The sequence below is a fragment of the Coregonus lavaretus genome, assembly GCF_964263955.1.
Source record: "Coregonus lavaretus genome assembly, chromosome: 25".
Lineage (NCBI taxonomy): Eukaryota > Metazoa > Chordata > Actinopteri > Salmoniformes > Salmonidae > Coregonus > Coregonus lavaretus.
This window is the reverse complement of record NC_140012.1, coordinates 4,915,450-4,937,159: the sequence shown is the minus strand read 5'-3', so window position 1 is coordinate 4,937,159 and position 21,710 is coordinate 4,915,450.

The window sequence follows — 21,710 nt, the reverse complement described above, 5'->3', positions numbered from 1 at the left end:
CATTACTAGCTGTTTGGGGTTTTAGGCTGGGTTTCTGTACAGCACTTCGAGATATTAGCTGATGTAAGAAGGGCTATATAAAATAAAATTGATTGATTGATTGATGCTACCCCTAGGGGAGTGCCTGAAATGAAGATCGAGGGTCTCTTCCATTGACGGAGTGCCGAGAGACGATGGACAAATACCCAATGCTGGAAGTCTCTCATTCTCAATAGTCCTAGTGGTACTACTGAGATGGTGGACGGCATCAACCCCAGCACTCTGAGACTTTGAATGTGACCGTGCGCCCCCTGTTGAACAGAGAGAGGCACTGTCGGAACGATAGTGTGGCCCAATAAGAGAGCTAATCCAGCTTGAAGCCTAGGTATTATATTCTCTGTGCGGGCACCAAACAGTCCTTTTTCTGGTTGATCTTGAACCATAACTTGGTGAGGTGGGTTACAAGTGGTCCCCTATACAGGTTCCTGTGTAGGGTAGCGAAGCAGGTAATCGTCTATGTAAGAGGATACTCTTAGTCCCCTGATTCTCAGGGGTGCTAGAGCCACCTATATACACTTGCTGAACATTTGGGGAGCCAATGCTAGCCCGAAGGGGACAGCAAGGTATTCGTAGGCTTTGCCTTGAAAGGTGAACCTGAGAAACCTTCTGTGTGTCGGCAGAATACTTACAGTACCAGTCAAAGTTTGGACAAACCTACTCATTCAAGGGTTTTTCTTAATTTTTACAATTGTAGAATAATAGTGAAGACATCAAAACTATGAAAAAACACATATGGAATCATGTAGTAACCAAAAAAGTTTTAAACAAATCAAAATATATTTTTGATTTTAGATTCTTCAAGGTAGCCACCTGTCACACCAGCCTTCACTTTGGCTCCCCCTCCTGTCCAGCTCAGGCGTTCGGCATCGCCGGCCTTCTAGCTGCTGCCGAACCTGCTGCTGGCAAACGCCCTTCAGTCACCAACCCTGGACTTGTCTCGTCATCATTACACACCCCTGGTTCCAATCCCCACTCTATCACTGTATGTATACTCCCTCTGCCATTTGTTGGTCATTGTATGTGTTACTTGTTTTCCTGAGAGGAATCTCTCCTACTATTTCCTGAGGACTTTATATTTTGCACTTTGGGTTCGCGCTGTGCCTTTATGTTTATGAAGATATATTTTGAGCTCAACAGCGTTTGGTTTCGTCCTGCTTTGATCTATGGCGCTTAAATAAATTCAGTGGTTCTAAACCTGCGACTGCCTCCTCCCTACTCCGCTCTTCACCAGTGACAGAATGACTGACCCAAGAAAACAGGAAGCAGCAGGACATCCCAACCTCTCCGCTGTAGGTGCGACTCGTGCCTGGAGCGCCTCGGGACTGCCAAAGACGAGGTGCTCTGGGCCGTATGCCAACTGCAGGGTCCTCTGTAGCTCAACTGGTAGAGCATGGCGCTTGTAACGCCAAGGTAGTGGGTTCGATCCCCGGGACCACCCATACACAAAAAATTTATGCACGCATGACTGTAAGTCGCTTTGGATAAAAGCGTCTGCTAAATGGCATATTATTATTATATTATTATACACCACCACCTTCCCAGCTAGCCACCCCACCACCATTTACATCACCCGGTCCGATCAGCAACGTCAACCTGCCCCTCCTGGAGCGGTTTGACGGCACCCTAGCTGACTGTAGGGGATTTCTCCTGCATTGTGACCTCCACCTTGCTCGTCATGCTGGGACGGCATCCGAGAGGGACAAGGTGGCCTTGGTGATCTCGGTGTTGACAGACCGGGCTCTGGAGTGGGCGCACGCCGTCTGGGAGAGGGACGGTCCAGAAGTGCAGTCCTATGAGCGCTTCACCAAACTCTTCCGTGCCATCTTCGACCACCCAACAAAGGGCCGAGGGGTCCAGGACAGCGTCGGAGTACGCTCTGGATTTCCGGACAGTGGCTGCGTCCACTGGCTGGAACGACCAGGCCCTGTTGAAGGTTTTCCGCAGCGGGCTACAGGCGGACGTCCAGACCAAGCTGGCCTGTCATGATGACCTCATGCTGGACCACCTCATCGCCATAGCCATCCGCCTGGATAATCTCCTGCGTGCCCGTTGTCGCCCATCCCGAGGGTTCGGGTCTCTCCCAGGAACCTCCAGCGAGACTGAGCCCATGGAGGTGGGCACGACGCACCTTCCCCCTGCAGAATGTCATCACCGCCGTTAACAGGGTCTCTGCTCCTATTGCGGGGAGTCGGACCACCCCTGGTACACCTGTCCCAGAAGGAGAACCAGCGAGGAAGCAACAGTCCGAGGAGCGCTCCTGCACCTTCCCAGGTAGAAGTGGACGTGCCTTGCTCCTCTCTGTCCACCCAGCCCATCCTCCTACCTGTCACCTTCCCTGACTATCCTGGTCCCCCACTGAGTCCTGCCCTATTGGATTCAGGTGCCGCAGGAAATGTCCTAGACCATTCAGTGGCCTTATCATTACTCAGTCCTCTAGTCCCTTTACAAACCCCTATCCCAGTCCATGCCCTAGACAACCGTCCCCTAGGAACAGGACTGGTGCGCCAGACCACGATTCCCATTTCCCTCACAGTTAATCACAACCACCATGAACGCATCACTTTCCTCATCTTAGAATCTCCTGCACACCCCATCGTTTTAAGTTTCACCTGGCTACAGTTGCATAACCCCAGTATATTGTGGACAGAGAGGAGGTTGTTGGGTTGGTCACATGAGTGTCAGGGGAGGTGTCTCTCTGTGTCAATCTGTGCCACCTCCATGGAAAGTCCGGACCAGGCCACCCACGTCCCTATCCCGGAGGAATACTGGGACATACAGGGTGCCTTTTCTAAGACTTGTGTCATAAGCCTGCCCCCCCATCACCCATGGGACTGCACTATCGACCTACTGCCTGGTTCTACACTCCCGCGGGGGCACATCTACCCTCTTTCACATGCAGAGAGTGAAGCCATGGAGGCCTATGTCCAGGAGGTGCTGGCCCAAGGATTCATCCATCCATCCACCTCTCCGGCCTCCTCCAGCTTATTTTTCGTGAAGAAGAAGGACGGAGGTCTCAACCCCTGTGTCGATTACAGGACACTGAATAAGGCTACTGTTAAATTCAGTTATCCCCTGCCTCTCATACCCACTGTGATCGAAACAGATGCACGGTGCTAAGTACTTTACTAAATTGGATTTACGCAGTGCCTACAACCTGGTGTGCATCAGAGCGGGGGATGAATGGAAGACCGCCTTCAGCACCAGCACCAGGCACTACGAATACAGGGTAATGCCCTACCGCCTGACAAATGCACCCTCTGTGTTTCAATCATTCAGCTCAGGCGTTCGGCGTCGCCGGCCTTCTAGCTGCTGCTGAACCTGCTGCTGGCAAACGCCCTTCACTCATCAACCTCGGACTTGTCTCGTCATCATTACACACACCTGGTTCCAATCCCCACTCTATCAATGTACAGTGGGGAGAACAAGTATTTGATACACTGCCGATTTTGCAGGTTTTCCTACTTACAAAGCATGTAGAGGTCTGTAATTTTTATCATAGGGACACTTCAACTGTGAGAGACGGAATCTAAAACAGAAATCCAGAAAATCACATTGTATGATTTTTAAGTAATTAATTTGCATTTTATTGCATGACATAAGTATTTGATACATCAGAAAAGCAGAACTTAATATTTGGTACAGAAACCTTTGTTTGCAATTACAGAGATCATACGTTTCCTGTAGGTTTTGACCATGTTTGCACACACTGCAGCAGGGATTTTGGCCCACTCCTCCATACAGACCTTCTCCAGATCCTTCAGGTTTCGGGGCTGTCGCTGGGCAATACGGACTTTAAACTCCCTCCAAAGATTTTCTATTGGGTTCAGGTCTGGAGACTGGCTAGGCCACTCCAGGACCTTGAGATGCTTCTTACGGAGCCACTCCTTAGTTGCCCTGGCTGTGTGTTTCGGGTCGTTGTCATGCTGGAAGACCCAGCCACGACCCATCTTCAATGCTCTTACTGAGGGATGGAGGTTGTTGGCCAAGATCTCGCGATACATGGCCCCATCCATCCTCCCCTCAATATGTTGCAGTCGTCCTGTCCCCTTTGCAGAAAAGCATTCCCAAAGAATTATGTTTACACCTCCATGCTTCACGGTTGGGATGGTGTTCTTGGGGTTGTACTCATCTTTCTTCTTCCTCCAAACACGGCGAGTGGAGTTTAGACCAAAAAGCTATATTTTTGTCTCATCAGACCACATGACCTTCTCCCATTCCTCCTCTGGATCATCCAGATGGTCATTGGCAAACTTCAGACGGGCCTGGACATGCGCTGGCTTGAGCAGGGGGACCTTGCGTGCGCTGCAGGATTTTAATCCATGACGGCGTAGTGTGTTACTAATGGTTTTCTTTGAGACTGTGGTCCCAGCTCTCTTCAGGTCATTGACCAGGTCCTGCCGTGTAGTTCTGGGCTGATCCCTCACCTTCCTCATGATCATTGATGCCCCACGAGGTGAGATCTTGCATGGAGCCCCAGACCGAGGGTGATTGACCGTCATCTTGAACTTCTTCCATTTTCTGATAATTGCGCCAACAGTTGTTGCCTTCTCACCAAGCTGCTTGCCTATTGTCCTGTAGCCCATCCCAGCCTTGTGCAGGTCTACAATTGTATCCCTGATGTCCTTACACAGCTCTCTGGTCTTGGCCATTGTGGAGAGGTTGAAGTCTGTTTGATTGAGTGTGTGGACAGGTGTCTTTTATACAGGTAACGAGTTCAAACAGGTGCAGTTAATACAGGTAATGAGTGGAGAACAGGAGGGCTTCTTAAAGAAAAACTAACAGGTCTGTGAGAGCCGGAATTCTTACTGGTTGGTAGGTGATCAAATACTTACGTCATGCAATAAAATGCAAATTAATTACTTAAAAATCATACAATGTGATTTTCTGGATTTTTGTTTTAGATTCCGTCTCTCACAGTTGAAGTGTCCCTATGATAAAAATTACAGACCTCTACATGCTTTGTAAATAGGAAAACCTGCAAAATCGGCAGTGTATCAAATACTTGTTCTCCCCACTGTATATATACTCCCTCTGCCATTTGTCTTTGTTGGTCATTGTAAATGTTACTTGTTTTCCTGAGAGGAATCTCTCCTACTATTCCCTGAGTACTTTATATTTTGCACTTTGGGTTCGCTTGTGCCTTTTTGTTTATGAAGATATATTTTGAGCACAACAGTGTTTGGGTTTCGTCCAGCTTTGATCTATGGTGCTTAAATAAATACAGTAGTTCTAAACCTACGACTGCCTCCTGCCTACTCCTCTCTACATCAGTGACACCACCCTTTGCCATGATGACAGCTTTGCACACACTTAGCATTCTCTCAACCAGCTTAATGAGGAATGCTTTTCCAACAGTCTTGAAGGAGTTCCCATGTATGCTGAGCACTTGTTGGCTGCGTTTCTTTCACTCTGCGGTCCAACTCATCCCAAACCATCTCAATTGGGTTGAGGTCGGGAGATTGTGGAGGCCAGGTCATCTGATGGAGCACTCCATCACTCTCTTTCTTGGTCAAATAGCCCTTACACAGCCTGGAGGTGTGTTTTGGGTCATTGTCCTGTTGACAAACAAATGATAGTCCCACTAAGCGCAAACCAGATGGGATAGCGTATCGCTGTAGAATGCTGTGGTAGCCATACTGGTTAAGTGTGCCTTGAATTCTAAATCAGTCACTGACAGTGTCTCCAGCAAAGCCCCCCAATATCATCACACCGCCTCCTCCATGCTACACGGTGGGAACCACACTTGCGGAGATCATCCGTTCACCTACTCTACGTCTCACAAAGACACGGCGGTTGGAACCAAAAATCTCAAATTTGGACAGATTTCCACCGGTCTAATGTCCATTGCTCGTGTTTCTTGGCCCAAGCAAGTCTCTTCTTCTTACTGGTGTCCTTTAGTAGTGGTTTCTTTGCAGCAATTCGACCATGAAGGCCTGATTCACGCAGTCTCCTCTGAACAGTTGATGTTGAGATGTGTCTGTTTCTTGAACTCTGTGAAGCATTTATTTGGGCTGCAATTTCTGAGGCTGGTAACTCTAATGAACTTATCCTCTGCAGCAGAGGTAACTCTGGGTCTTCCTTTCCTGTGGCGGTCCTCATGAGAGCCAGTTTCATCATAGCGCTTGATTGTTTTTGCGACTGCACTTGAAGAAACTTTCAAAGTTCTTGAAATGTTCCAGATTGACTGACCTTCATGTCTTAAAGTAATGATGGACTGTCATTTTTCTTTGCTTATTTGAGCTGTTCTTGCCATAATATGGACTTGGTCTTTTACCAAATAGGGCTATCTTCTGTATACCAACCCTACCTTGTCACAAAACAACTGATTGGCTCAAACGCATTAAGAAGGATAGTTATTCCACAAATTAACTTTTAACAAGGCACACCTGTTAATTGAAATGCAATCCAGGTGACTACCTCATGAAGCTGGTTGAGAGAATGCCAAGAGTGTGCAAAGCTGTCATCAAGGCAAAGGGTGGCTACTTTGAAGAATCTCAAATATAAAATATATTTTGATTTGTTTAACACTTTTTTTGGTTTACACATGATTCCATATGTGTTATTTCATAGTTTTGATGTCTTCACTATTATTCTACAATGTAGAAAATAGTAAAAATAAAGAAAAACCCTTGAATGAGTAGGTGTGTCCAAACTTTGGACTGGTACTGTATGTGAAAATAAGCGTCCTACAGGTCGTCTGAAGTGAACCAGTCGTCTCGACGTAGAGAGCAAGACAGCATGTTGAGCATAAGCATATAGAACGTGTTGAGGATGTTGAGGATCCGTAAATCCAGAATTGAGCATGTCCCCCCTTTTTGGGAAACCAGTAAGTACCGGGAGTAGAAGCACCGATGGCTCTCTTCTGCTGGTATTATTCTGATTGACCCTTTGCTTAATAGAGTGGATATCTCCTCTAGTATGCGTGCTGAGTCGCCAGTTGCTGTTGACACCAGGACCCTGTTGAAAGCGGGTGGCTTCATAGCAAACTGCAATTTGTACCCAGGGGTGCACTGTGCCTGCGCATCAGTTTCCTGCTCTTGCGTCGAGTTGCCCACAAGTCGTTTGACTCTCGCGTACCAGTGGTGCCGAAGCAGCTCCTTTGTTGTATTTCTGCTCTGTGCCCTCAGCAAGAGGCTTGGATGCAACAGATACTTTTTTTTTTTTTACAAAGGGCAGAACATTTAAATCACTGGGATTTGTGGACAGTGCTTGTTGGCGACTGAGCATTTATCTTCCTGCCTCGGCTGCTTGTGAAAGTGTTGGTGGAATTTTACTAGAACCCCATTAGCTAACGCCGTAACGTTAGCTAATCTTCCTCGAGTCCATGACCAATTAATAAGACATTACAAACAATTACAAATTAAGACTTTACAAACATTTAACAAGTAGACAATACAGACAATTAAAATACCCGACATTTAACATTCAGTTGATGCATTCTTTTTCCTGTCCAGTTAGATGTCCTTTAATTTTTTTCTTGAAGGTGGATTTACCTTTTGCCTGAGAAATATGGATTGGTAAAGAGTTCCATTCAGCTATGGCTCTATATAAAACTGTAGATTTAAAGTGATTTGTCCTTGGCTTGGGTTGTTTTAGATACCCTGAATTTAGCTGTCTGGTTTGGTGGTTATGCGTGATGCTAGTATGTACTAACTGGTCTGAAAAATACTGTGTTTTTTTGAAAAATATAACATTCCTACAGAAAATCAGAAGACTGGATAGTAATTTGTTTACAACGTCAAGCCATGAGAGATTCTGATGCATTTGGATAATATTCATACAGATAGACCAATGAAGAGCTAATCTGGCAGCCCTTTGAGCGATTTTGAGCTTTCTTTGCTCCAGATGACCATATAACTGGACAGTACTCGTGGTGTGATAGGAACAGGGATTGAATCACCTGATTCAGAGTGCTAGATGTTATATACTCTGAACATTTTCTTGTAACAGCAATTCCCTTACCCATCTTAATCACAATATTATCTATGTGTTCTGACCATGATAAAGCTGCCTAGTAGTTTCGTTTTTTCTACATGCGTTCTATTCATCGATAAATTCCATTGGGGATCATCAGCAAGCCTATATCTTGAACCAAATACAATACATTTAGTTTTAGAAATGTTCAACACCAATAGTTCACTACTTAGTACATCTGTTAGCTCATTACATTATGATGCTGCGCTACACATTGTAGAGTCATCAGCATACATTACCACTCTTGCTTTGTTCATTACTGAAGGTAAATCATTAGTAAAGATAGAGTAGAGAAGTGGGCCTAGGCAGCTTCCTTGAGGAACACCACAGTGTATATCTTTACTGTTTGAAAAGCTACCATTAAAGAATACCTTTTGCCTTCTCCTGAATAGATATATTTCCATCCAGGGTAGAGCTGCAGACTTAAAACCATAACATTTGAGTTTACCTAGTAACAGTTCATGATCAATTACATCAAAAGCATCACTGAAATCTAGCAACACTGCACCAACTAACTTCCTGTCATCCATACTCTTTAACCAATCATCTGTCATTTGTGCTAAGGCCGTACTCGTAGAATGACCTTCTTTGTATGCATGCTGGAAACCCGTTATCAGACCATTGCATGAGAAATAATCCTTGATCTGTACAGATACAAGTTTTTCCAAAAATTTACTTAACACAGGCAGCAAGCTTATAGGACAACTATTAGGACCAGTGAATGCAGATTTTTTTATCCTTAGGTAGTGGAATAACCTTTGACTCTTTCCAGACTTCTGGGCACACCCCATAAATCAAGCACTTATTACAAATATGTGAGATTGGGGTAGATATGTGGTTAGCAGTAACTCTAAGTAATTTGGTGTCAAGATTATCTGTACCAGGTGACTTGTCATCCGAAAGAGACAACAGCATCCTTCAACCTCTTCCCTTTCTACTTGGTGAAATTCCAACATGCATTGCCTCTCCTTCATCATACAATCTTTTATAAGGGTATATGACATGGAGCCATCAGTTGGACTCATGGCATTCCTCAATTTGTCCACTTTACCTGTAAAATATTAATATAATATGTCATTAAAGTAGTTTGCGATGTCGTGAGGTTTTGTAATAAATATACCCTCTGATTCAACAAAACAGGCGGACATGTTCCAATTCCTACTCATAATAGTGTTCAATGTTCTACACAGTTTTTTCCCATCACCCTTTACTTCATCAATTTTGTGCTGATAGATTCCCTTCTTCTTTCCTTTGTTTAGCTTGGTTACAATATTTCTTAATTTACAATAAAATTGCTTATCAATCAGAGTGCCAGATTTGTCTGCTGCTTTTTTGCCATCATAACGTTGAATCATTAAATTTCTCAGCTAATCATCAATCCATGGGGAACCGTTTGACCTCACAGTGCATTTTCTTAAAGGGGCATGCATATCAGCAATACTCATAAATAATTTCATAAACAAACTTAGTGACATTTCAGGATCATCCTTACTACACACTTCTAACCATTGTACATTCTCAATCTCATCCACAAATGAGTCCGGATTGAACCCTCTGTAGGACCTTCGGTAGATTACCTTTGGTATTTTAGTTTTCCTAGTGAGTGCAGCAAGTTATGATCACTACAACCTAGTGCCACTGATACAGCTTTAGAACAATGTTCAGCCATGTTAGTAAAAATGTGATCAATACAAGTTGATGATGTGATACCAGACCTATTAGTGAACGTTCTGGTAGGTAATGTCATAACTTGTGTCATGTTACATACACTACTGTTCAAAAGTTTGGGGTCACTTAGAAATGTCCTTGTTTTCGAAAGAAAATCAGTTTTTTTGTCCATTAAAATAACATAAAATTGATCAGAAATACAACTGGCAGCTTCATTAAATAGTACCCGCAAAACACCAGTCTCAACATCAACAGTGAAGAGGCAACCCCGGGATGCTGACCTTCTAGGCAGAGTTGCAAAGGAAAAGCCATATCTTAGACTGGCCAATAAAAAGAAAAGATTAAGATGGGCAGTCTGAGATATGGCTTTTCTTTTGAAAACAAGGACATTTCTAAGTGACCCCAAGCTTTTGAACGGTAGTGTACATTGGCAACATAAATAAACTTATTTCTCATTGGACAGTTGGTGTTCAAAAAAAATTGTATTAATATCTCCCCAAAATATATTTGCCTATTTTCAACAGATACCTTATCCAACATTTCGCAAATTACATCAAGATATTTCACATCAGCCCTAGGTGGGCTATTGCAGCAACCAACTAGTATAGGTTTCAAATGTTGGAAATGCACCTGTACTCATAGCGCCTCTAATCCATTCAACATTAAGTCCTTATGTTGTTTTGCTGGAATATGACTCTGGATGTCAACTGCAACTCCACCCCAATATCTATTTCTGTCCCTCCTGAACAAATTGTATCCATGTACAGTAGCTTGCGAAAGTATTCCCCCCCCCCTTGGCATTTTTCCTATTTTGTTGCCCTACAACCTGGAATTACAATATATTTTATTTGGGGTTTGTATCATTTGATTTAAACAACATGCCTACCACTTTGAAAATGCAAAATATGTTTTATTGTGAAACAAACAGCAAATAAGACAAAAAAACTGAAAACATGAGCATGCATAACTATTCACCCCCCCCCTCCCTCCCCCAAAGTCAATACTTTGTAGAGCCACCTTTTGCAGCAATTACAGCTGCAAGTCTCTTGGGGTATGTCTCTATAAGCTTGGCACATCTAGCCACTAGGAATTTTGCCCATTCTTCAAGGCAAAATTGCTCCAGCTCCTTCAAGTTGGATGGGTTCCGCTGGTGTACAGCAATCTTTAAGTCATACCACAGATTCTCAATTGGATTGAGGTCTGGGCTTTGACTAGGCCATTCCAATACATTTACATGTTTCCCCTTAAACCACTCGAGTGTTGCTTTAGCAGTATGCTTAGTGTCATTGTCCTGCTGGAAGGTGAACCTCCGTCCCAGTCTCAAATCTCTGGAAGACTGTAACAGGTTTCCCTCAAGAATTTCCCTGTATTTAGCGCCATCCATCATTCCTTCAATTCTGACCAGTTTCCCAGTCCCTGCCAATGAAAAACATCCCCACAGCATGATGCTGCCACCACCATGCTTCACTGTGGGGATGGTGTTCTCGGGGTGATGAGAGGTGTTGGGTTTGCGCCAGACATAGCGTATTCCTTGATGGACAAAAAGCTCAAGCTTATTTTTTTCTTTAAGCAATGGCTTTTTTCTGCCCACTCTTCCATAAAGCCCAGCCCTGTGGAGTGTATGGCTTAAAGTGGTCCTATGGACAGATACTCCAATCCCCGCTGTGGAGCTTTGCAACTCCTTCAGGGTTATCTTTGGTCTCTTTGTTGCCTCTCTGATTAATGCCCTCCTTGCCTGGTCCATGAGTTTTGGTGGGCGGCCCTCTCTTGGAAAGTTTGTTGTGGTGCCATATTCTTTCAACTTTTTAATAATGGATTTAATGGTGCTCTGTGGGATGTTCAACGTTTCGGATATTTTTTTATAACCCAACCCCTCCACAACTTTGTCCCTGACCTGTTTGGAGAGCTCCATGGTCTTCATGGTGCCGCTTGCTTGGTGGTGCCCCTTGCTTAGTGGTGTTGTAGACTCTGTGGACTTTCAGAACAGGTGTATATATACTGAGATCATGTGACACTTAGATTGCACACAGGTGGACTTTATTTAACTAATTATATTACTTCTGAAGGTAATTGGTTGCACCAGATCTTATTTAGGGGCTTCATAGCAAAGGGGGTGAATACATATGCATGCACCACTTTTCCGTTATTTATTTTGTAGAATTTTTGGAATTACTTGTGTCTGTTGCTCAGCCTAACTCCTTGGGAGGGAGGTTGAACAATCAGTTTGTCATACCTTAGGTAGGCTATGTCATCTCATTGTCTTGCAGCCTTCATAGCTGATATTAGTTCCTTTCTTCTTTTACGGACTGTATCAGAGAAATCCTCATTGATGAAGATGTAGGACCCTTTAAGGCATTTGTCTTTTTCAAGGACTGCAAGCTTATCCTTGAACCTGAGGAGTTTCACTACAATTGGCCTGGGTCTGGTTCCATTGGCACCACCATTGGCACCACCATTGCCCCCTGGTTTTCCAGACCAGTGAGCACATTCCAGCTCAACCTGTTGATCCAATTGTAGCTGTGGCACGGGGGGCACTTCAGGGTCGAGTGGGCCCCCCTCTCTACTGCTGGGTACATACCCTCCAGGGGAGTCAGGTGAGCGGGACCTCAATGCGGTCGCAGCGAAGGACCACTCCCCCCACTGTCGCCCTCTTGGAGAGCCGAACTGTGGGTTTGCAGCCTGCTGCATAGCTCAGGGTTACAAAAAACTAATGTGTCAGCTTGTAGCCCTCTCCCTGCCTTGGCTCGTGGAGGGTGTGGCAGACCAGGGGGTTTGGTCAAGATGTTTACACAGATCAGACATGGACAGAATTGTTTTAGCTCGGTTTCAAGGGTGTTTATTTAAATAATAAACAAAGAGAAAATAATAGGTCTCCTCCAGGAGACCTCCTCCTGGATACCGTCTTCTGGGCTCCGGGGTCTTGCTGTATCCTGTGGGGAACAAAACAGAGCTCCCTCCGTTATCTCTGTACGGGAGTAACCTCTCTTCCCCAGTCCCCACTCCCGTGTGCTGCCCATCTGGCAGCTTTATGGGACTTGTCCAGCTGGTGAGCAATCAGCCCCTTGATTACTCACCAACCACAATCAGCCCCAATTAGTCCTGGCAAGTCCAGCAGTGGGAGCCATCGTCGTGTGATTCAAACTCCGTCTGTCACCAGGCATCAACGAGTCTCCCCCTGGTGGCTAACCTGCGGTACGCCACAAGGGGTAGACCTGGCTGCCACGGTACCCAGACCTATAGGGCAATTAGAAGTTGAAGGCTTCACCTTCCTTCTTCCGCATTTCACACCTCTGCCGCATGGCGGCAACAGAAGGACCAAACAGTTCCTTTGGCGTGATGGGAGCATAGAGGAATTGAGATTTTTCCTTGTCCGAGAGGCTGGACAATACAATACATTAGTTTGTGTGTTTCTTTGCCTGATAGTGTCGCCCCACACAAGCACGGCTGTGCCGGTAGTCAGGCAGGGGCAGGAGTCCTTCTCGGTTCTCCCTGTTCCACAGCATGGGCAGCAGGCTCTATGGCTCCAAGAAAAAAGTTTTCCTCTAGCAAATTACAAGCTAGCTAGCATCAGCGACGCGGCCGATAGCGTAGCTAGTCAGCACAATGCTACCCAGAGAAAGCTTGTGCTTTCTTTGTCTCTCGTTTTGAGCTAAATGAGAGAGGAGGGCAAGCAATTCAACCTTTCCAGGTAGAAAAGCTAGTTACAGTTGAAGTCGGAAGTTTACATACACTTAGGTTGGAGTCATTAAAACTCGTTTTTCAACCACTCCACACATTTCTTGTTAACAAACTATAGTTTTTGCAAGTCGGTTAGGACATCTACTTTGTGCATGACACAAGTAATATTTCCAACAATTGTTTACAGACAGATTATTTCACTTATAATTCACTGTATCACAATTCCAGTGGGTCAGAAGTTTACATACACTAAGTTAACTGTGCCTTTAAACAGCTTGGACAATTCCAGAAAATGATGTCATGGCTTTAGAAGCTTCTGATAGGCTAATTGACATAATTTGAGTCAATTGGAGGTGTACCTGTGGATGTATTTCAAGGCCTAGCCTACCTTCAAATTTAATGCCTCTTTGCTTGACATCAAGGGAAAATCAAAAGAAATCAGCCAAGACCTCAGAAAAACATTGTAGACCTCCACAAATCTGGTTCATCCTTGGGAGCAATTTCCAAACGCCTGAAGGTACCACGTTCATCTGTACAAACAATAGTACGCAAGTATAAACACCATGGGACCACGCAGCTGTCATACTACTCAGGAAGGAGACGCGTTCTGTCTCCTAGAGATGAATGTACTTTGGTGCAAAAAGTGCAAATCAATCCCAGAACAACAGCAAAGGACCTTGTGAAGATGCTGGAGGAAACAGGTACAAAAGTATCTATATCCACAGTAAAACGAGTCCTATATCGACATAACCTGAAAGGCCGCTCAGCAAAGAAGAAGCCACATCTCCAAAACTGCCATAAAAAAGCCAGACTATGGTTTGCAACTGCAATGATGAAACAAAAATAGAACTGTTTGGCCATAATGACCATCGTTATGTTTTGAGGAAAAAGGGGGTTACTTGCAAGCCAAAGAACACAATCCCAACTGTGAAGCACGGGTTTGGCAGCATCATGCTGTGGGGGTGCTTTGCTGCAGGAGGGACTGGTGCACTTCACAAAATAGATGACATCATGAGGAAGGAAAATTATGTGGATATATTGAAGCAACATCTGAAGACATCAGTCAGGAAGTTAAAGCTTGGTCGCAAATGGGTCTTCCAAATGGACAATGACCCCAAGCATACTTCCAAAGTTGTGGCAAAATGGCTTAAGGACAACAAAGTCAAGGTATTGGAGTGGCCATCACAAAGCCCTGACCTCAAACCTATAGAACATTTGTGGGCAGAACTGAAAAGGCGTGTGCGAGCAAGGAGGCCTACAAACCTGACTCGGTTACACCAGCTCTGTCAGGAGGAATGGGACAAAAGTCACCCAACTTATTGTGGGAAGCTTGTGGAAGGCTACCCGAAACGTTTTATCCAAGTTAAACAATTTAAAGGCAATGCTACCAAATACTAATTGAGTGTATGTAAACGTCTGACCCACTGGGAATGTGATGAAATAAATAAAAGCTGAAATAAATTATTCTGTCTACTATTATTCTGACATTTTACATTCTTAAAATAAAGTGGTGATCTTAACTGACCTTAGACAGGGAAGTTTTACTAGGATTAAAACTGAGTTTAAAGGTATTTGGCTAAGGTGTATGTAAACTTCCGACTTCAACTGTAGGTATATTTTTGTATATTTTATTTATTTAACCAGATAAGCCAGTTGAGAACAAGTTCTCAAATACATATCAAGCCTTGCAGCGAGTTACCCAGGTTAGCTAAGCCTTTTGGCGAGAGCTAGCCCTTTGTGGGGTTAGCTAGCTTTCCAGAGAGGCGAAACTTACCAGAGACGGGGCGATTGGAGTCTTATGAAGAGGAGAGGGGCTCACCTCATTCGCCACTCAACCTGTCTGTCTCCAACAGACAATGTGATTGGTACTTCAGTTAGTGAATCCTCTAGAGTGAATCCTTATGAAGTGAGATATCGAAATGATATATTTGAAATAGAAACACAATTTGGTTTGTGGAAACGTATTCAAATACATAGCTTTAACTTAACTTAACTTTAATACATATTATTATTTTATTTATATTTTTATTTAATTGTTTTATCTTTTTTTCTTTTTTCTTTTTACTTTTTTTTTTTCTTTTTAAATATTTTTTTTTTGGAAGGAGCACGTCAGGGAGGTAGTCGGGTAAGCTTGGCGTCGGGTAAGCTTGGCTTTACACATAGCTTGGGCTTTGTCGAGTAAGGCTTAAACTATGTATTTAGATTGTAGTTAGGTATTGTAGGTAGTTATTGTGGGTTATTGTATGTAATTATTGTAGGTTAGTATTGTATTCGGCTGTGCCCAGCGTAGCCCAGCGTAGCACGAAGCTAGCTAGCTAACCCACCACCGGGACTAGCTGGCGAGTAGCTATTAGCAAAGGTATAGTTATTTCACGCCTGAGAGTGCCTGTAATTACGCCAGCTGGCTGCCTACAATAATTACATACAATAATTGCCTACCATTCAGCTGTTTCCTAACCTCATTGTCTGAACCGTTAACGTTAGGTAGCAAGTGGCTACTGTGCTTGAAATATTAGCTAGCTTGTTGCTACCTGGATAGCTACTAGTAAACAATAGCTGGAACGACCGTGTGAACAGACGCAAACTGGCTGAGTCAATTCAGTGGCTAGCTTTGCACTTGGCTAGCTAACAGTAGCTGCTAGGGGTAAGTCATAACCTACATTTGTGTTTTGTTTTTTACATATTGATAGCCCGAGTCGTTCAAGGAATTTGGGACATGGGTGACTAGTTAACGTTAGTTTGGCTCTCTCTGTGTGTTCGTGCCGTGAAAGGAGGGGTTCTTCTTTGTCTGAAAGCAATGGCTAGCTAGTTTGCTAACTATTCTAGCTAACTAACTGGCTGAATAACTTGACGACGGACTCGCTCAAGCTGTCGGGACTAACCCACAACGTTAGACACGGACACGAACTATCTGCTTGCGTGTTGATACACTGGTGGTTTGTTGTAAATAAAAATATAAAAAATAAACTGAGTGTGGCAGAGTATTGGCGCTAAACTGAATGTTGTGGCAGAGTATTGGCGCTAAACCGTGTTGCTGGAGTCCGGCATGCTAGCTGGCTGTGGCGTCATATGACTTGATGCCCGGACGATTTTCACGGAATAATACTGCACCTAGTTAGCTAGCTGAATAAACTGAGTTAGTCTATTCCTAGAAACATTGAACCGCTGTAGTTTACAACAATTATAGTTTCTGAGGTGGAAGTTGGGAGAGTTATATTTGGGAGTTGTGCTGAGGGAGGCCCCGCTCTCTCCTTTCCCAGATGTTTAGTTCATTTCATTCCGATCTCCTCTGCATTATTGTAGCCATTTGCTGCAGCCTGTCAACTATGCCTATCCCTGTTCTCTCCTCTCCGCACAGGCTACACAAACGCCTCACACCGCGTGGCTGCTGCCTCTCTAACCTGGTGGTCCCTGCACGCACCACCCACCTGGAGTTCCAGGTCTCAGGCAGCCTCTGGAACTGCCGTTCTGCTGCCAACAAGGCAGACTTCATCCCAGCCTATGCTACCCTCCAGTCCCTCGACTTCTTGGCGCTGACGGAAACATGGATTATCACTGAAAACACTGCTACTCCTACTGCTCTCTCCTCGTCTGACCATGTGTTCTCGCATACCCCGAGAGCATCTGGTCAGCGGGGTAGTGGCACAGGAATCCTCATCTCTCCCAAGTGGACATTCTCAATTTTTCCCCTAACCCATCTGTCTATCTCCTAATTTGAATTCCATGCTGTCACAGTCACTAGCCCATTTAAGCTTAATATCCTTGTCATCTATCGCCCTCCAGGATCCCTTGGAGAGTTCATCAATGAGCTTGACGCCTTGATAAGTTCCTTTCCTGAGGATGGCTCACCCCTCACAGTTCTGGGGGATTTCAACCTCCCTACGTCTACATTTGACTCATTTCTCTCTGCCTCCTTCTTTCCACTCCTCTCCTCTTTTGACCTCACCCTCTCACCGTCCCCCCCTACTCACAAGGCAGGCAATACGCTTGACCTCATCTTTACTAGATGCTGTTCTTCTACTAATCTCACTGCAACTCCCCTCCATGTCTCCGACCACTACTTTGTATTGTGGTATCGCGTCGAATGCTGGTGGGTATTGCTGTCGATCAAAGAATCCACTTAAGCTGTATCGTGTTTTAGAGGCTTTTATTAATACCACGAGGTTACAGCATAAGTTAACAGATTCGCGGAGATCCGGAGAAGCAGTCCCAAATAAATCTCAATGCTTTCTGCCCCTCCGTCGTTGTTCCCCCCTTATATATAACCTCCCAAGATGTGGGTGGCTCCCTCTACTTTCCAATCCCCGTGTCTACAACACACTTCCTGTCTGTTGTATGTGGCGCTACACTAAAACCTTCCCTCTTGATACCAAAATCAACATTCTTTCAGTTCCACTTAAAAAAACATTTAAGACCATCATAATGTCAATACACTACATTCCCCCCTTTCGAGACAAACTAAAAGTCTCGAAACCAAACAGAATAGGATTATAACAAGTAACAATTTATCTTATTGAGTATCTTTAACATTAAACCAAAAACATTCTCCTCTAGAGTGTAAATACCTTTCTATGAAATATGAACAACTGTTTATGAAGTGTGAATACATTACTATGACATATAAACAAATCTTTATGGAGTGTAAGAGCGAAAAACTGTCCGGCAGCCATCTTTTCAGATATCCATCCATCAATCAAGACAGTAAAATTCTCTCACGGTCCCTCTGCCCCAGGCAACCACCTTCGGTACTCCAGATAAACTCATAAACCATTTAAATGCATTTGAAACTATGATGCAATTAAATACACATGTAAGCCCCTGCAAACAAAATCCTATCCAAAAACATCCACTTGTAAGGCTGGTCAACCCATTGGACCCTACAGTGAACCTCTCCCTGCCTAAACTCCTGTCCCTAAACACCACCGAAATAAACAAAAACATCTAAGATCCTCACATGTATTCAATAACATCAAACATCATTCTACAAAAAATTTATACCTACGAATATGACACAATTATGTATTACACATGTCTATATTTCATTGCAGACACTGGAATGTAGTCCACTACACTTCATCTCCCCGTAGTCTCGACTTCCAATGGATTTGTTGATGGAATCGGCCACACCCTCCTTGTTTCATCTCCTCCAGTCATATTGTCCCTTCATATTGTCCCTGTTTTGAGTATTTCAATCTCCACATGTTCCCCCAAATGCTTCTGGAAGAAAAGAAAAAACCCAACAGTATCTTTTGCAAAACAACATTTTCAAATTAAACATCAATATCCACTAAGAATATAAAAATGATATATAAATGATATCAACTAAGAATATAAAAATGATATATGAATCACATTAATCTCCTCCCCCCTTTGATTCATAAAATCATACTAAGAATCACACTAATATTGAAAAAATTGAAAAATGATCAAATAATCAAAAAGGATATTTATCCATCAGTAGTCCATCTAGACTCCCTCGTCCATCTTCGTCCAGATCAGGAACAATCAACAACGGCATCTGAGTGTTGTCTCCAGGCATCACAACACCAACCCATCTTAATATCATAGCTTTTGCAAAGGTCAGTAACAAAGTACAAAAGCAAAACATGACACACAACGCTATCAGAGCTGCGACTAAAATCTGAACCATCACTGCTCCTATTGGGCCTAACTGATCTTGCAACCAAGACTTTGCTGACCATCCAGCTTTCTCAGATCTCCCAAATGCATCCCTTATATTCTTCAATGCATCTATAACACTAGTGATATTATCGGAACTATCTGGGATCAAAGTATAACAATCATCCCCCGTCAGATTCATAGCCAAACATAAGCCACCTTGTTTTGCCAAAATATAATCAAGAGCCATGTCATGTTTCAACAGCGTCAGTCTGTGACTTCTTTGAGTATTTGACAGAAGGTGAAACCCTCTTATTGTTTCATTCGCAAAGCCCTGCAACGTATATATGTAATATTATCAATATGATCTGCTAAAAATGTTACACCATACCATGGAAAAAGACCAAGTCCCCACTTCTCTCCCAGACTTATTCTCCAATGGTAGGCTTCAAGATTATTAAATTTAGCCATGTCTCTTTTAACCCTATTTTCAACAGTAGTTTCAGATTGATCTGTGTTCGGTGCTACTCCTCTTCTAATTGTAAAAACCTCATATGGAAGCTTCAACGTTGACATATAACAACATCCTTTCCATCCATAGGGTAAGAATATATATGCTTTATCACCACACACCCACCAAATATCTCTAAAATTCCCAATAGTTACATTGATAGGCCAAAGGTGATCTCTCACCATCAAAGTCCTGCTGTTCTTACTACCTGGTACAGAAAAAGTTACATCATATTTGTCCGCTCTAACCTTTTGTCCGTGCTTATCAAAGTCATCATATAATCATCACAATCTGATATTCCCATGAACATACCATTTACATAATCTGTTTCATTAGAACAAAAACAATTTTTAGCCCTCACTGCTTTCACCTCAAATGCTTCAGGGATCGCTGTTACCTGACTTTCTTTACCATCCAACATATTCACATAGGGAAATTCATTTAACCAAGAACACTTATACCTAGGCTTAAACAAATGTTGTGACAACGACATTTCTTTATCTGTCAATGCTCGTTGATGATACAACAGCCATCTCAACGCATAGGCTTGATACCCACTTGATAACGGTTGAGCGACCGTTTCTAAAATCGAACCCCACGTCTCTGGTGCTGGAATTCTCAACAGATATGGACCCTCAAGATTCCTCACTGATCTTACAGCATGAGTTAACTGCTGGAACCAAAGATTTCTCCCTGCCCATTGATCTTTAATTTTCAAAACAGACGAATCAAATCCAAATGCTTTCCATTTAGCGTCTCTTTTCCCTAACGAGCGGTATTGATCAGATGTATCTTCTGATGTTAGACTGACCCCAAAGAACTCATCCTGTACTTCCATTATATTATCCTGTACTATTTCAGATGAACCTATATTGTTCTCTATGACTATTTGCTGAGTCATTTCTGTTACATCGTTTACTTTTAGAAAAGTTGTTGTCGGTGTCGGTATCATACCTATCATACCATTAAATCCTTCCAAAGTTACCATTAAAGTAGTTGATTTAGTTGCTGGCACTATTGGTTCCCTTGTAATCGAATGCGATATATTCATGTCTTTAATAACTATCAATGTTGAAAGAGTTAAATTGTTTCCCACTGTTGTTATAACAGACTGACGTGTTGGTGTTATTGTTGTTACTACATTCCTAGTTTTCGTAACGTTTTGGTCTGACTTTTCTCCTAACTGGTCTAGGCCTACTTTGTCTAACTGAATCACTAGCTTCTCCTGTAACAGAGTTGCCCTTGGTGATCTTTGCTGCTTCACATCCCACTGAAATATTCCCTGTTGCTTCTGGGACGTATTGAAAATCAATTTCCCCAAATCCCCTTTCCTTTCCATCCCCTGCATAGTCATCTCTGGCATCATCAGAAGTGTCACCATTATCAACGTTAACCCCAACATTGACAATCTCTCCCTCTTCCTGTTCTCCCCTATCTCCATCCTCTCTCTCTACGCGTGGCACCTCTTCTGTAGGCGCTTTGACACAATGTGACAAATGATACCACGTAGGAGACCCCTTAACCTGGACAGCTGTTCCAGTACTACGAACCACTTCAAATGGTCCTTCACGACGTTCGTTATACCACTTCCTTCTGAATACCTTTACGAATACTTTGTCTCCCGGTTGTACTGTATTCCTCTTATCCTCCTCAGGCGCCTTCTGCACCTCTTCTTGTCTTTGCCTGTCAGAAACATATGTGGAAAACTTTTTATGAAAATTGGCCATATATGTAACGTACGCTCTCATTTCATCTTCCAACAGGGCCAAGCTTGGACCCTTTCCACTTGTTCGCAAACAAGGCGTAGGCATCCTTCTTCCTGTTACCAACTCATGGGGTGTCATACGTAGATCACGTAACTCACTTGAGCGACACACCATTAGTGCTAAAGGAAGCGCCGCTATCCAGTTTAGACCTGTATGTTGACAAATCTTCACAATGCGATTTTTCAAGACACCGTTCATTCTTTCACACATCCCTTGACTTTGTGGGTGATAAACTGCTCCAAGACGTTGCTTAATTCCCAATTTTTGCAACATCAATTTCACTGATTTATCCACAAATTCCCTTCCATTGTCTGAGGATATTCGATCGGGTAATCCCCACCTGCTTATGACTTCTTTACACAAGAACTTGGCAACCGACTGAGCATCCTTACGCTTGGTTGGACAAGCTTCCGTCCATCGTGAAAATCTATCTACAACCACCAACATGTATCTTT